We start from the raw sequence: 13,688 nt of genomic DNA on the forward strand, positions 1-13,688 counted from the left end.
CCCTAAAACATACAAAGTTCACTTTTTTCCATAGTCTATCTTGATTAATCGTCAAATCCCATTATCATCATTTCATTTTTTTCTTTCAACAAAAAGTCCAAAAGAGTCTTCCATTCCTTAAGAAATGTATCTATTGTTTTTCCTCTGAGAAGGCATGTCAATTTGTCCATCTCGACTAAGTCCATTAATTTCAATAGCCATTCTTCCATTGTTGGTACTGATTCCATTTTCCACTTTTGTGCATATAATAATCTTGCTGCCGTAATCATATATAATATTATTCTTCCATATTTCTTTTCTTTTTGTTTACCCATAAAGCCTAATAAAAAAAATTCTGGCTTTGACTGAATATTTATCTTCAAAATTTTTTGCATCATCCTACCTATCTGTGCCCAGAATAATTTTGCCTGTTTACACGACCACCACATATGGTAAAAAGATCCTTCTTGTTGTTTACATTTCCAACATACATTAGAAACATTACTATACATTTTTGACAACTTTTCTGGTGTCATATACCAACGATCCATCATTTTATAAAAATTTTCTTTAAGATTATAACATAATGTAAATTTCAAACCTTTTTTCCACATATTTTCCCATTGATCCATTTGTATATTATAACCAAAATTTTTTGCCCACTTGACCATACACTCTTTTACTTGTTCTTCTTCCATATCCATTTTCAATAAAAATTTATACATTTTTGCAATTATACATTCATCATTTGTACACAAATCTACTTCAAAATCAGATTTATTTATTTCAAACCCATACATTTTTTTATCCATTTTGTATCTTTCTAACAATTGTAAATAGGCAAACCATTGTGAACTATATCCTTCCTTTATTAATTGTTCTCTCTCTTTCATTATATATTCTCCATGCACATTTTCTAATAATTCTTGGTAAGTTAACCATTTCTCTTTTCCAGCCATTTCTCTTCTATAAAATGCTTCTTGACTTGAAACACATAGTGGTATTTTCGAAAAAAACCTTGTTTTGTATTTATTCCATATTTTCAACAAAGGACGTCTTATAAAATGATTGTTAAAATCCACATTAACTTTTACTTTATCATACCATAGATATCCATGCCATCTCCACTTCAGGTTATGACCCTCCAAATCCAATAATCTTTTGTTCCTCAATACAATCCATTCTTTTATCCAGACTAAGCAACAAGCAGCAAAGTAGAGTCTCAAATTTGGTAATCCCAATCCTCCTCTTTCTTTGGCATCTTGTAGTAATTTAAATTTAATTCTTGGTTTCTTCCCCTGCCAAACAAATTTAGAAATATCTTTTTGCCATTGTTTAAAAGGTAAATCAGAGGATATGACAGGTATTGTTTGAAATAGAAACATCATTCTCGGCAATACATTCATTTTTATTACAGATATTCTGCCCATTAATGACAACTGTAATTTGTCCCATTTTAACAGATCTTTCTTAATCTCTGACCATAATTTTTCATAATTGCTATGAAACAACTTTGAATTTTTATTTGTCATAATAATACCTAAATATTTCACCTTTTCTTCTATTTTAAAATCTATCTTCTCCATCAACTCTTTTTGATTCCTTAAAGATAAGTTTTTCACCAACATCTTTGTTTTTTGGTTATTAATCTGAAATCCTGCTAATGATCCAAATTCTTCTAATTTATCCATCAATATTTTGATTCCTTCCAAGGGATTTTCTAGTACAATTATCAAGTCATCAGCAAATGTTCTCAATTTATATTCCTCTTTTTTTATCTTTATTCCCGAAATCCTTTTGTCTTGCCTTATGTCTCTAAGCAGCACTTCTAGAACCAAAATAAATAAAAGAGGGGACAGTGGACATCCCTGTCTTGTGCCCTTTTGTATTTCACATGAGTCCGTTAAATCCCCATTGATAATTATCTGTGCCTTCTGTGATGTATAAATCGATGTGATCCATTTTATAAAATTTTCTCCAAAGTCCATTTGCTCTAGAACCTTAAATATAAATTTCCAATTCAAGTTATCGAATGCTTTCTCAGCATCCAGAAAAATCAAGGCTGCTTGTATGTCATTTCGTTGTTCAAGATATTCCAACACATTCAAAACATTCCTGACATTATCACGTAATTGTCTTTTAGGTAAAAATCCCACTTGATCTTCCTGAATAAATTGTTGCAGTATTATTTTCATTCTTTCGGCCAAAATCGTTGTAAAAATTTTATAATCATTATTCAATAAAGATATTGGTCGATAATTTTTTGTTTTAGTTAGATCCTGCTCTTCTTTAGGTATTAATGTTATATTGGCATTTTTCCAACTATCCGGTATCTTCCCTTCTTGCAAAATAGAGTTCATTGTATACTGTAAAGGTAGTAAAAGTTCCTCCTCCAAGCATTTGTAATACATTGCTGATAGTCCATCCGGTCCTGGCGCCTTTCCTAATTTAATTTTACTTATAGCCTCAGATATTTCTCTTGACGTAATAGGACCATTAATAGCTTGTCTCTGAAAATCTGTAATTTTAGGCAAATTCTGTTTAGATATATATTCTTCTATTTTTTCAGAGGGAGTTTCCTGACACTTGTACAAAGTTGAATAATATTGATGAAAAACCCTTTGGATTTTTACATTGTCTGTCAACATCTCATCTCCTTCTTGTATCTTTAAAATAAGATTTTTTTGTCGTTCTTTTCTTAATTTATATGCTAACCATTTCCCCGGTTTATTTGCAAATTCAAAAGTCCTTTGTTTAGCAAAGTTTAATTTCCTTTCAATTTCTCTAACTGTCAACATTGACACTTGTTTCTGTAACATTTTAATTTGATTTACAGCAGAAGCTTTAGTTGGATTCTTTTTCAATTCTTCCTCTTTTTGTTTTATTTCTTCCAAGATTAATTGCATTTTCTGTTGTTTCTTCTTTTTTAATTCAGAATTACATTTAATAAAATATCCCCTCATAAATGCTTTACTTGTATCCCAAACAATATTTTCACTTATCCCTTTATGTAAATTGTGTTCAAAAAACTCTTTTAATTTCTTCTTACATTCCTGCACTATTTTATCATTCTGTAATAAAGATTCATTTAATCTCCATCTAAATCCAAGATTTTTTTTTTAAAAAGTCAATATCACTGGATTGTGATCCGAAAAAGTTTTTGGTAATACATCCATCTTGGAAATATCTTTCACTAAACTTTTAGACATCCAAATCATATCAATCCTTGAAAATGTTTTATGCCTTTCTGAAAAGTAGGTAAATTCCTTTGCATTATTATTTATATGTCTCCAAGCATCCACCAATTCCAAATTTTCCATCAATTCTAAACAAATCTTCGGCAATTTACCCTGTGTCTCTTTAATATTTTTCTCAGAAAGTCTATCCATTTTTGGTGAAATTACCCCATTCCAATCACCCATGACACACCAGTGATCATATACAAACTCTGATAATTTTTCCATAAGTCCAGTATAAAACCTTGTTTTATCTTCATTGGGAGCATAAATGCCCACTATCAAAATTTTTGTACCCTGTATGGTAATTTCAACTCCCACAAATCTGCCACTATCATCCAATAATATCAATTTAGGGGACAATTGTGAATTAATATAGAGGACCACACCATTTTTTTTTTGATCCTGCCGAAATAAATTCTTCACTCAAATTTTTACAGATTAAATATTTGGAGTCTTTCTTCTTAATATGAGTTTCTTGTAAACAAATTATATCCAATTTTAATTTTTTCAAATAATGAAATACTTTCTTTCTCTTCTGCGCCGAATTAGCTCCATTTATATTCCAAGTTAAATATTTGTAATCCATTTTTAAGCATGTATTTTAGAAAAGTCTGTACCTGTTGCTCCCTTTGATTCATCATCATCCTTTTCTTCTTCTACCTGTTTCTGTTGACTTTGTTTCCCAGGAATTGTATCCATGTCTTTGAGTTTATCTTCTTCCATATCTTTTGAAGCTTTTCTCAAGAAATCCCTTACTTTTTGAACAGTATTTAATCGATACTTCTGTTGTCTGAATGTAAAAATCACTCCCTCTGGAACATCCCATCTAAATTGAATTTTACATTGTTTATGTTTTTCTGTGAAGAAAGCATATTCTTTTCTCTTTCGTAAAAGTCTAATAGGAATTTCCTTCATCACCAGTATTTCTTTACCGTCAATTTTGAAGCCATTGTTGAAATGATATTGCAATACCATATTTCTAGTCTTTTTTTTTTTTAGAAAATTGACAAGTACATCTCTTGGGATTTTTTTCATTGTTGCATATCTGGAATTAATTCTGTAAACTGTATCTATTTCAAATTCCATCCGATCTTCATTCATTTCCAAGGATTTTGCTGAGACAGTAACAATTTTCTCTCTGATATCTTCACCTGTTTCCTCAGGAATTGCACGGAATCTCAAGCAATATTCTTTATCTCTAAGTTCCATAACAGCAGAATAATCCAGATTTTTTTCTAATTCCACATTTACACTATCAATTCTATTCTCTAAGGTTTGCACCTTATCTTTAACATTTTTTACTTCCTGTGTTAATTGCCCAATATTATTTTTAATCTCACCCACTTCTGTTTTGATATGATCTTGTAAATCTTTATAATCCTTTTTCATATTGTGAAATTCATCTTTAAATTGTTGCCTGTCCTGTTTCATCTCTTGTTTCATCTCTTGTTTAAAGTCATTAAACCCCTCCATAATTTTCTGAAACATGTCTATTCCTTCCTGAGTATCAGTTGAAACTCTTCGCTCTAAAACTTTGGCTGTTTTCCTGGTTGTCATTTTTAAAAGGTAAAACTTTTTCTATTATTAACCAATGTTCCCAAACTTAGTGGCAAACTGTTTCTTACTTTTCCTCAACAACAAAAGAGTTAATATAATCAGGCTTGTTAGTATGATCTTAGCCAACACAGTTCTTATCTCCGGCACGTTCAAGAATGTAAAACAAATCCAGTTCTCAGCGTCCAGCAGTTAATAACATACACGAACAGCAGATTCGTTGGAAAAAAAAAACATAATCCAAAATAGAAATGAATAAAAAATAGACTCAGATATATTTCCTTCAAATAATCAAATTATCTTGTCCAATAGGTTGCCGCTTATTCGTTTTAATCTTTTTAATTCCAAATTTAAGCCAACTTTTTGTCATATAAAAAAAAAGTAAAACAAGTTCTTTGTATTGCTCCCTTCTTCCTTAACTTTATGCAGAACAAAAAAAAAGTGTAACTCACCCAAGTTTCTTAATTAGCTGATTCGTAAACAATCCTCTTTTACGGTAGTAATTTAAGTCCAAGATAAGATTTAGACAGATGGAGGCTAGCTCGTTAAAAACGTTTTTAAAGAGAAAAAAAAAGTCTCGCTTACTTTCAGCACAGCATGTTGGAAATCCAAGCTCCGTCTTCCGTTGCCAGGTATGCCTTCTTATCTCAGGGGATTCCTGATCAAATCCAGCTATCTGCAACTCAACGAAGTTACGTGGATAATCTTCGGTTCTCCTTTTATCTTGGAGAACATTTGCGCCAGTCATAGATTCCTCTTGACTGACTTTAAACTGAAAAAAGCTTTCTCTGAGATAGAGCTCCCTCAGAGACAGCCACCAGCCAGCACTCCTTCCGGGAAGTCATTACTTTAGTGTTTTTGACGTTCAGCTGTAGTCCTGCTTTTGTGCTTTCCTCCTTAACTTTCACCAGCATTCATTTCAAATCATTACTGGTTTCTGCTAGTAGTATCGTCTGCATATCTTAAATTATTGATATTTCTCCCTCCAATTTTCACACCTTCTTCATTCATCTTGGTCCAATCCTGCTTTCCGTATGATATGCTCTGCATATATATTAAACAAATAGGGTGATAACAATGCATCCCTGTCTCACACCCTTTCTGATTGGGAACCAATTGGTTTCTCCATGTTCTGTCCTTACAGTAGCCTGTATAGATTGCACATCAGAACAATCAGATGCTGTGGCACCCCCATTTCTTTTAAAGCATTCCATAGTTTTTCACGATCTCCACAATCAAAGGCTTTGCTGTAAACTGTAAAGTTTTCTTCTGAAATTCCTTGGTCCATTTCATTATCCAACACATGTTTGCGATATGATCTCTGGTGCCTCTTCCCTTTCTAAATCCAGCTTGGACGTCTGGCATTTCTCACTCCATATATGGTAAGAGCCTTTGTTGTAGAATCTTGAGCATTATTTTACTTGCATGGGATATGAAGGCAATAGTTTGATAATTACTGCATTTCCTGGGATCCATTTTCTTTGGAATTAGGATGTATATTGAGCGTTTCCAGTCTGTGGGCCATTGTTTAGCTTTTTATATTTCTTGACAATTTTTTGTCAAAATCTGGACAGATTCAGTCTCAGCAGCTTGTAGCAACTCTATTGGTATGCCATCTGTTCCTGGTGATTTGTTTCTTCCAAGTATTTTAAGAGAAGCTTTCACCTCACATTCTAAAATTTCTGGTTCTTCTTAATTTCTCATTTCCTGCATAAAATATTTTGTAGTTGCCTGATTGAAAGTGTCCCATTCCCGTCCATTTTAATTCACTCACGCCAAGTATTGTAATGTTGATGCATTCCATTTCTTGCTTGACAATTTCTAACTTTTCCTGGTTCATGCTTCTAACATAAAACATCATAAGACAGACTTTAAATATATATTAAAACAAAACATCTTTAATTTTTTTTAAAAAAATATTTAAAAACATCTCCAAAAGCAATCCCAACACAAACACAGACTGGGATAAGGTCTCTACTTAAAAGGCTTCTACAGTGTTCTGTGTTCTTTTCTCATAGTGGTGAATCAGATGCCCACTGGAAGCCTGCAAGCAGCCCCCAAGAGGCACTCCAAGTGCTTTACACAAGGTTCTGGCAATAAAGTCACACTCCTGTCTGGTATCAGGAACAGAGACGACACTGTACTTCTGATGTCATCCAGGTGGCATTGCATCAATGGAGAAGTCCACTTGGCCAAATGGGGTTGAGCCCTCACCTCAGTCGGCCTTCAGCCATCCCCCACCTGCCTGCCTTCTTGGCACTGCCAATCAGCTTCCTCCTCCTTAGTCTCAGCATTGCCCTTGTAGAACTCAGCAAGGAGGAGGATGGGGACAAGACTAGAATTAGTTGGCTCTGCCTGTCATTGGCTCTGGCTCCATCTGCTGTTGGGCTCCCTGCCTTTTGCCCTGCCAGTCCCAAATGGGCACCAGGTACCAATGCATTTCATGCTCTTACCCGTCCATAATGTTGCCCTTTTGGCCTCTGTGGGAACAGTTCCCACTCATGTCCTCTGAGGCAAGGGAGTGGGGCTGAGCAGTTAGATCTCACTCACCGCATGTGTGAGGGGAGTGAACCACAATGCATGTTGACTGGAGAGCAGCCTTCACTCAGAATACACTATGTGGATATAGACACTTTCCTAAGAAGGACAGTTATCTTGGAACTGGCAGCATCACACCACTTGCAACTACCTTCTTGGAAGAGGTCCCTATTCTTAATATTCCCTCAATCTATGGGTACCAACTAACTGCGCTTCCACATTAAGCTGTGTTCCATGTTAAGCTGTGCACTAAAAATCATGTCAATGTACAATTACTGCAATGTTTAAAAGTAGACTTAAATGGAAAATAAATATGGTGAGAAAAAATTTGATGATGAAAAAGACTGGAATAGCAGCATTTTTTAAAAAAAATCAATTTTAAATGTGCGCAAAAATGTTTTTTAAAAAAGTTCAGTGCTAAGCACAGATATGTGTAGTGTGTCCAATTCTGAGTGCCTTGCTTTTCAGAAGGATGTAGGCAAATTCGAATGGGTTCAGTGGAGGGCAATGAAGATGGTCAGGTGTATGGAGAGCAAGCCCTATGTGATGATGATGATGATGATGATGAATTTCATTTGTGAATTGTTTCCCATGAGGCATCCCAAAGCACTTTGCAATACAATAACATATATAAAGCAGTTACATAAAGAGCTTAAAACAACAGCACATACATAATATCCATTCAAATCCAAGACAGATACCAACTGGGAAAAAGATTTTAGAAGGTGCGTTGAAAGAGGAACGTCTTTAGCAGGCGCCAACGAGACAATAGAGAAGGTTGAAGGAACTGGGAGTGGAGAAGAGAAAAGAGGGGTGACAATGATAGCATTTTTCAACTACCTGAAGGACTGTCACATAGAAGACAAAGGCTTCTACGCTTCCTTCAGAGGGCAGATTAGATTTAATGGGCTTCAGAAGGGTAGATTTCATTTGAACTTTAGCAGAAACCTTTTAACAGTAAGAGCAGTTTAACAATGGAACAAATTATGAAGGTCAGAGGGTGTCCCTCGCTGGAGGTCTTCAAACAGAAACTGGACAGCCATCTCTAGGGGATGCTCTAGCCCCAGATTTTCTGCATAAAGCAGGGGATTCAATTCAATGGTCTACAAGCTCCCCAACAACATTATGATTCTATGGCTTTAAAAAAAGGTGAAAAGTGCAAATTAACAGACTTATTAAAAATATGTTTCTAAAATGGCAGTAGTAGCGAAGATATGCCTGATACTTGATCATAGGTTTACTTGCCCAACATGTCAAAACCATGCAACTTTAAAAAATGGAAGAGAAGTGCAAATGCAATCCACATTTGGGGAGTTTGCGCTATTGTTCCATTCTTTTAAAAAAGGTTGTGGTTTCGGCAATATACAAGAGCACAAGGAAAACACATGAACGCAATGGTTTGATGATGATGTCATGTAGCAAAAAATTAGTGAAGAAGGTGTGGCTATTCCATTGTTGTTGTTATGTACCTTCAAGTTGATTACAACTTATGGTGATGCTATAAAGCAACGATCTACAGTAGCATCTGTCATGAACCATCCTGTTCAGATCTTGTAAGTTTAGGTCTGTGGCTTCTTTTACGGAATCAATCCATCTCTTGTTTGGCCTTCCTCTTTTTCTACTCCCTTCTGTTTTTCCCAGCATTATTGGCTTTGTAATCGGGGTATATATTGAACACTTCCAGTCTGTGGGCCATTGTTTATGTTATGTTATTGTTATGTTATGTTATTGTTATGTTACAGTCACTCAGTGCATCAAAGTCCAAACCTCATCTAACCTTTCAGTTAGGGCCTCATGACTGCAACCCACACTAGGATGCACACCTTAACGTGGTGAGGGGGTTTGAGAGTGTTGAAAAAGCTGAGAGCAATGCCGTCAGGAGTCTAGACCAAGAGGCTAGACTTCTAGCAGAGGCACCCAAGGCAGAAACACCAGATTAAGATGCATCCAAACTCAGAGGAAGGCAATGGTAAACCACCTCTGAATACCTCTTACCACGAAAACCCTATGAACAGAGTACCAATAGAGTTGCTACAAGTTACTGAGACTGAATCTGTCCAAATTGTGACAAAAAATTGTCAAGAAATATGGAAAACTAAACAATGGCCCACAGACTGGAAGCGTTCAATATACTTTCCAATTCCAAAGAGAAGGGATCCCAGGGAATGCAGTAATTACCGAACTATTGCCTTAATATCCCATGCAAGTGAAGTAATGCTCAAGATTCTACAACAAAGGTTCTTACCATATATGGAGCAAGAAATGCCAGATGTCCAAGTTGGATTTAGAAAGGGAAGAGGCACCAGAGATCATATCGCAAACACACGTTGCATAATGGAATGGACCAAGGAATTTCAGAAGGAAATCACTCTGTGCTTTATAGATTACAGCAAAGCCTTTGACTGTGTAGATCATGAAAAACTATGGAATGCTTTAAAAGAAATGGGGGTGCCACAGGAACTGATTGTCCTGATGCACAACCTATACTCTGAAGAAGAGGCTACTGTAAGGACAGAACATGGAGAAATCGATTGGTTCCCAATCGGAAAGGGTGTGAGGCAGGGGTGTATTTTATCACCCTATTTGTTTAACCTATACGCAGAACATATCATACGGAAAGCGGGATTGGACCAAGATGAAGGAGGTGTGAAAACTGGAAGGAGAAATATCAATAATTTAAGATATGCGGATGATACCATACTACTTGCAGAAACCTGTAATTATTTGAAATGAATGCTGATGAAAGTTACAGAGGAAAGCACAAAAGCAGGACTACAGCTGAATGTCAAAAATACCAAAGTAATAACTGAAGATTTATGTAACTTTAAATTTGACAATGAGGACACTGAATTTATCAAGGATTATCAGTATCTTGGCACAGTCATTAACCAAAAAGGAGACAATAGTCAAGAAGTCAGAAGAAGGCTAGGACTGGGGAGGGCAGCTATGAGAGAATTAGAAAAGGTCCTCAAATGTAAAGATGTATCACTGAACACTAAAGTCAGGATCACTCAGACCATTGTATCCCCAATCTCTGTGTATGGATGTGAAAGCTGGACAGTTAAAAAAAGCAGATAAGGGAAAGATCAACTCAACTGAAATGTGGTGTTGGAGGAGAGATTTGCGAATACCATGGACCACAAAAAAGACAAATAATTGGGTGTTAGAACAAATTAAACCAGAACTGTCACTAGAAGCTAAAATGATGAAACTGAGGTTATCATACTTTGGACACATAATGAGAAGACATGATTCACTAGAAAACACAATAATGCTGGGAAAAACAGAAGGGAGTAGAAAAAGAGGAAGGGCAAATAAGAGATGGATTGATTCCATAAAGGAAGCCATAGACCTGAACTTACAATATCTGAACAGGGTGGTTTGGAAGGGTCATGGAGAGTTTCCCCTCAAACACTAAATCTAGCAGATTCTTGACCATGAATATTTCTGAGATGACTATGCTAGCTTTAAGATATTATAGAGGAATTACTACTAGAAGGGTCTAGGGACCAAGTCAAAACATCCATTACACCAAAGGATGAGGGTGCTTAAATCCTGTTTATTCTTATTTATGTGATACCACTAAGACACAGAGGCCACCAGCTTCTGATTAATAAATTAAATTAAATTCATTTATAAAGAACTTAATATTTTTTCAAAATTCTAAATGGTATATACAATACAAAAAGAAATCCTAGACAATGTAATTGAAACAAAAATACATCCTAAAACCAATAGAACAGCCTTTCCCAACCAGTGTGCCTCCAAATGTTGTTGGACCACAACTCCCATCAGCCTCAGCCAGCATTGCCAATGGTCAGGAGTGATGGGAATTGTGGTCCAACAACATCTGGAGGCACACTGGTTGGGAAAGGCTGCAATAGAACAACAGTGTGAAAACATGTAAAAGCATATAAAAGCAAATAAAACAAAACAAAAAAATCAAAGGATTAAAGAACATAAAACAGGGTCCAGTCTTGTGGGTCAGGGAAAGCCTGGGCAAAAAGATAAGCAACTGATGCTTGCTATTTTGCATATGACAGAGGGAAGGGCGCTCCTTTGCTGATACGTGGCTCAGCAATACGAAATGCGAGAAGGATCTTGGGGTTGTTGTTGACCACAAGCTGAACATGAGCCAAGAGTGTGATGTGGCTGCAAAAAGGCAACTGCTATTTTAGGCAGCATTTATAGTTTCCAAATCATGTGAAGTATTGCTTCCCCTCTATTCAGCACTGGTTAGGCCTCATATTGAGTACTGCATCCAGTTCTGAACACCACACTTTAAGAAGGATGAAGACAAACTGGAACAGTTTCAGAGGAGAGCAACAAGGATGATCAGGGGACTGGAAACAAAGCTTTATGAGGAGAGACTGAAAGACCTGGGCATGTTTAGGAGAAGACTGAGGGGAGATATGATAGCACACTTCAAGTACTTGAAAGGTTGCCACACACAGGAGAGCCAGGATCTCTTCTTGATTGTCCCAGAATGCAGGACATGGAATAATGGGCTCAAGTTACAGGAAGCCAGATTTCAACTGAACACCAGAAAAAACTTCCTAACTGTTAGAGCAGTACGACAATGGAACCAATTACCTAGGAAGGTGGGGGACTCTCCAACACTGGAGGCATTCCAGAGGCAGCCGGACAGCCGCTTATCAGGTATGTTTTAATTTGGATTCTTACACTGAGCAGGGGGTTGGACTCGATGGCCTTATAGGCCCTTCCAACTCTAAGATTCTATGATTCTATGACTCCATAGTATAGGGGCAAGAGCAGAAAATGCTTGTTGTTATTAATTAGTTGCCTTTAAAAAAAATGAACTTCAAAAATGAAAATGTTGGGTCACTAAACTGTGCTATTTTGTAGGGTGTAATGCTGCACAAGTAGAATTTCCCCAGATGATATATGTGCTCTTTCAGGTCTATACAAGGACAGGCAGTCTTTCAGTCAAACCAACTCCACGAACTCCAGCCAACATGGCCAATGGTTAGGGATAGCAAGAGCTGGAATCTAACAACATCTGGAAGCCCCCAGGTTCCCCTAAAGCCTAGACCAGCAATCTTCAACCTTTTGAGACCCAGGATCCATCTATAACCCAAACATGCATACAGAAATCCATATCTTGATTTTTTAAATTATATATTTCTTATGTGGTAATGCTGCTGTTGTGACCCACCTTACCTAGTAGTGGGCCTGGCCCCAACTGATTCATTAGTTGAAGATCAGTGCCATGGACAATATTGGGAGCCATCTATAGATGGGCCATGATCTGGCTCAGTGTAAGGCAGTTCCCTGTGTTTATTTACTTATTTATTTATAAAAAATATTTGTATACCATTATTTTGTTAAAAACATCAAAGCAGTTTACAACATGTTAAAAACATTAAAAATGCAATACAATAAATATTTCTTTCAACATCCCCCTCGCCATCTTCAAATGGAATGCTGTTCACACATTCATATGAATATGCGTTGGTCATAGTTCATGAGAACAACTGCTTGGGGAAAAAAAACCTGTTTTATTCTTTCCAGGAGGTGGCAGTAGAAACACAAAAGCAGTAGATATGATACTCTCCACCAGAGGGCAGTAGACATGCACAGATATATAGCCACTTTCTGCAAGAAGCAGAAGAATTTCAGATTTGTCTCTTGTACAGTAGGGCCCCACTTTACAGCGTTCCACTAATACAGCAGTTGTGAATTGTAGAAAGGCCCCGCTTTACAGTGCTTGTTCCGCTTTTACGGCGGTTTTTTTGCCGCCGGGCGCCATTTTGGTCAATGTAAGTCAATGGGATCCGCTTTACAGCGGTTTTCGCTTTACAGCGGGGGTCCGGAACGTAACCCGCTGTATAAGCAGGGCCCTACTGTACATATTTATTGACTGAGGTTATCATACTTTGGACACATAATGAGAAGACATGATTCATTAGAAAAGATAATAATGCTGGGAAAAACAGAAGGGAGTAGAAAAAGAAGAAGGCCAAACAAGAGATGGATTGATTCCATAAACGAAGCCACAGACCTGAACTTACAAGATCTGAAGAGGATGGTTCATGACAGATGCTCTTGGAGGTCACTGATTCATAGGGTAGTCATAAGTCGTAGTCGACTTGAAGGCACATAACAACAACAAAAACATTTATTGTAGGCACTTTCAGACTAAAGCTGTTTTGCAGGTGGATTCAGTCGCATTCTGGAAAATTCTGGTTGTGCCATTAAAGTGGATTTGGTGCTCTTGTACAACAAACTTGCTTCCCAAAAATAAAAATAGATTTTTTTTGTCGTAAGGAAAGTGATGGGGAAATGCACTGGAATATGTGGGCTAGTGATGGAAATAATAATAATAATAATAATAATAATAAATTTAATTTCTTCGTC

Source organism: Rhineura floridana, chromosome 3 (genome assembly GCF_030035675.1).
Source record: "Rhineura floridana isolate rRhiFlo1 chromosome 3, rRhiFlo1.hap2, whole genome shotgun sequence".
Taxonomy (NCBI): Eukaryota; Metazoa; Chordata; class Lepidosauria; order Squamata; family Rhineuridae; genus Rhineura; species Rhineura floridana.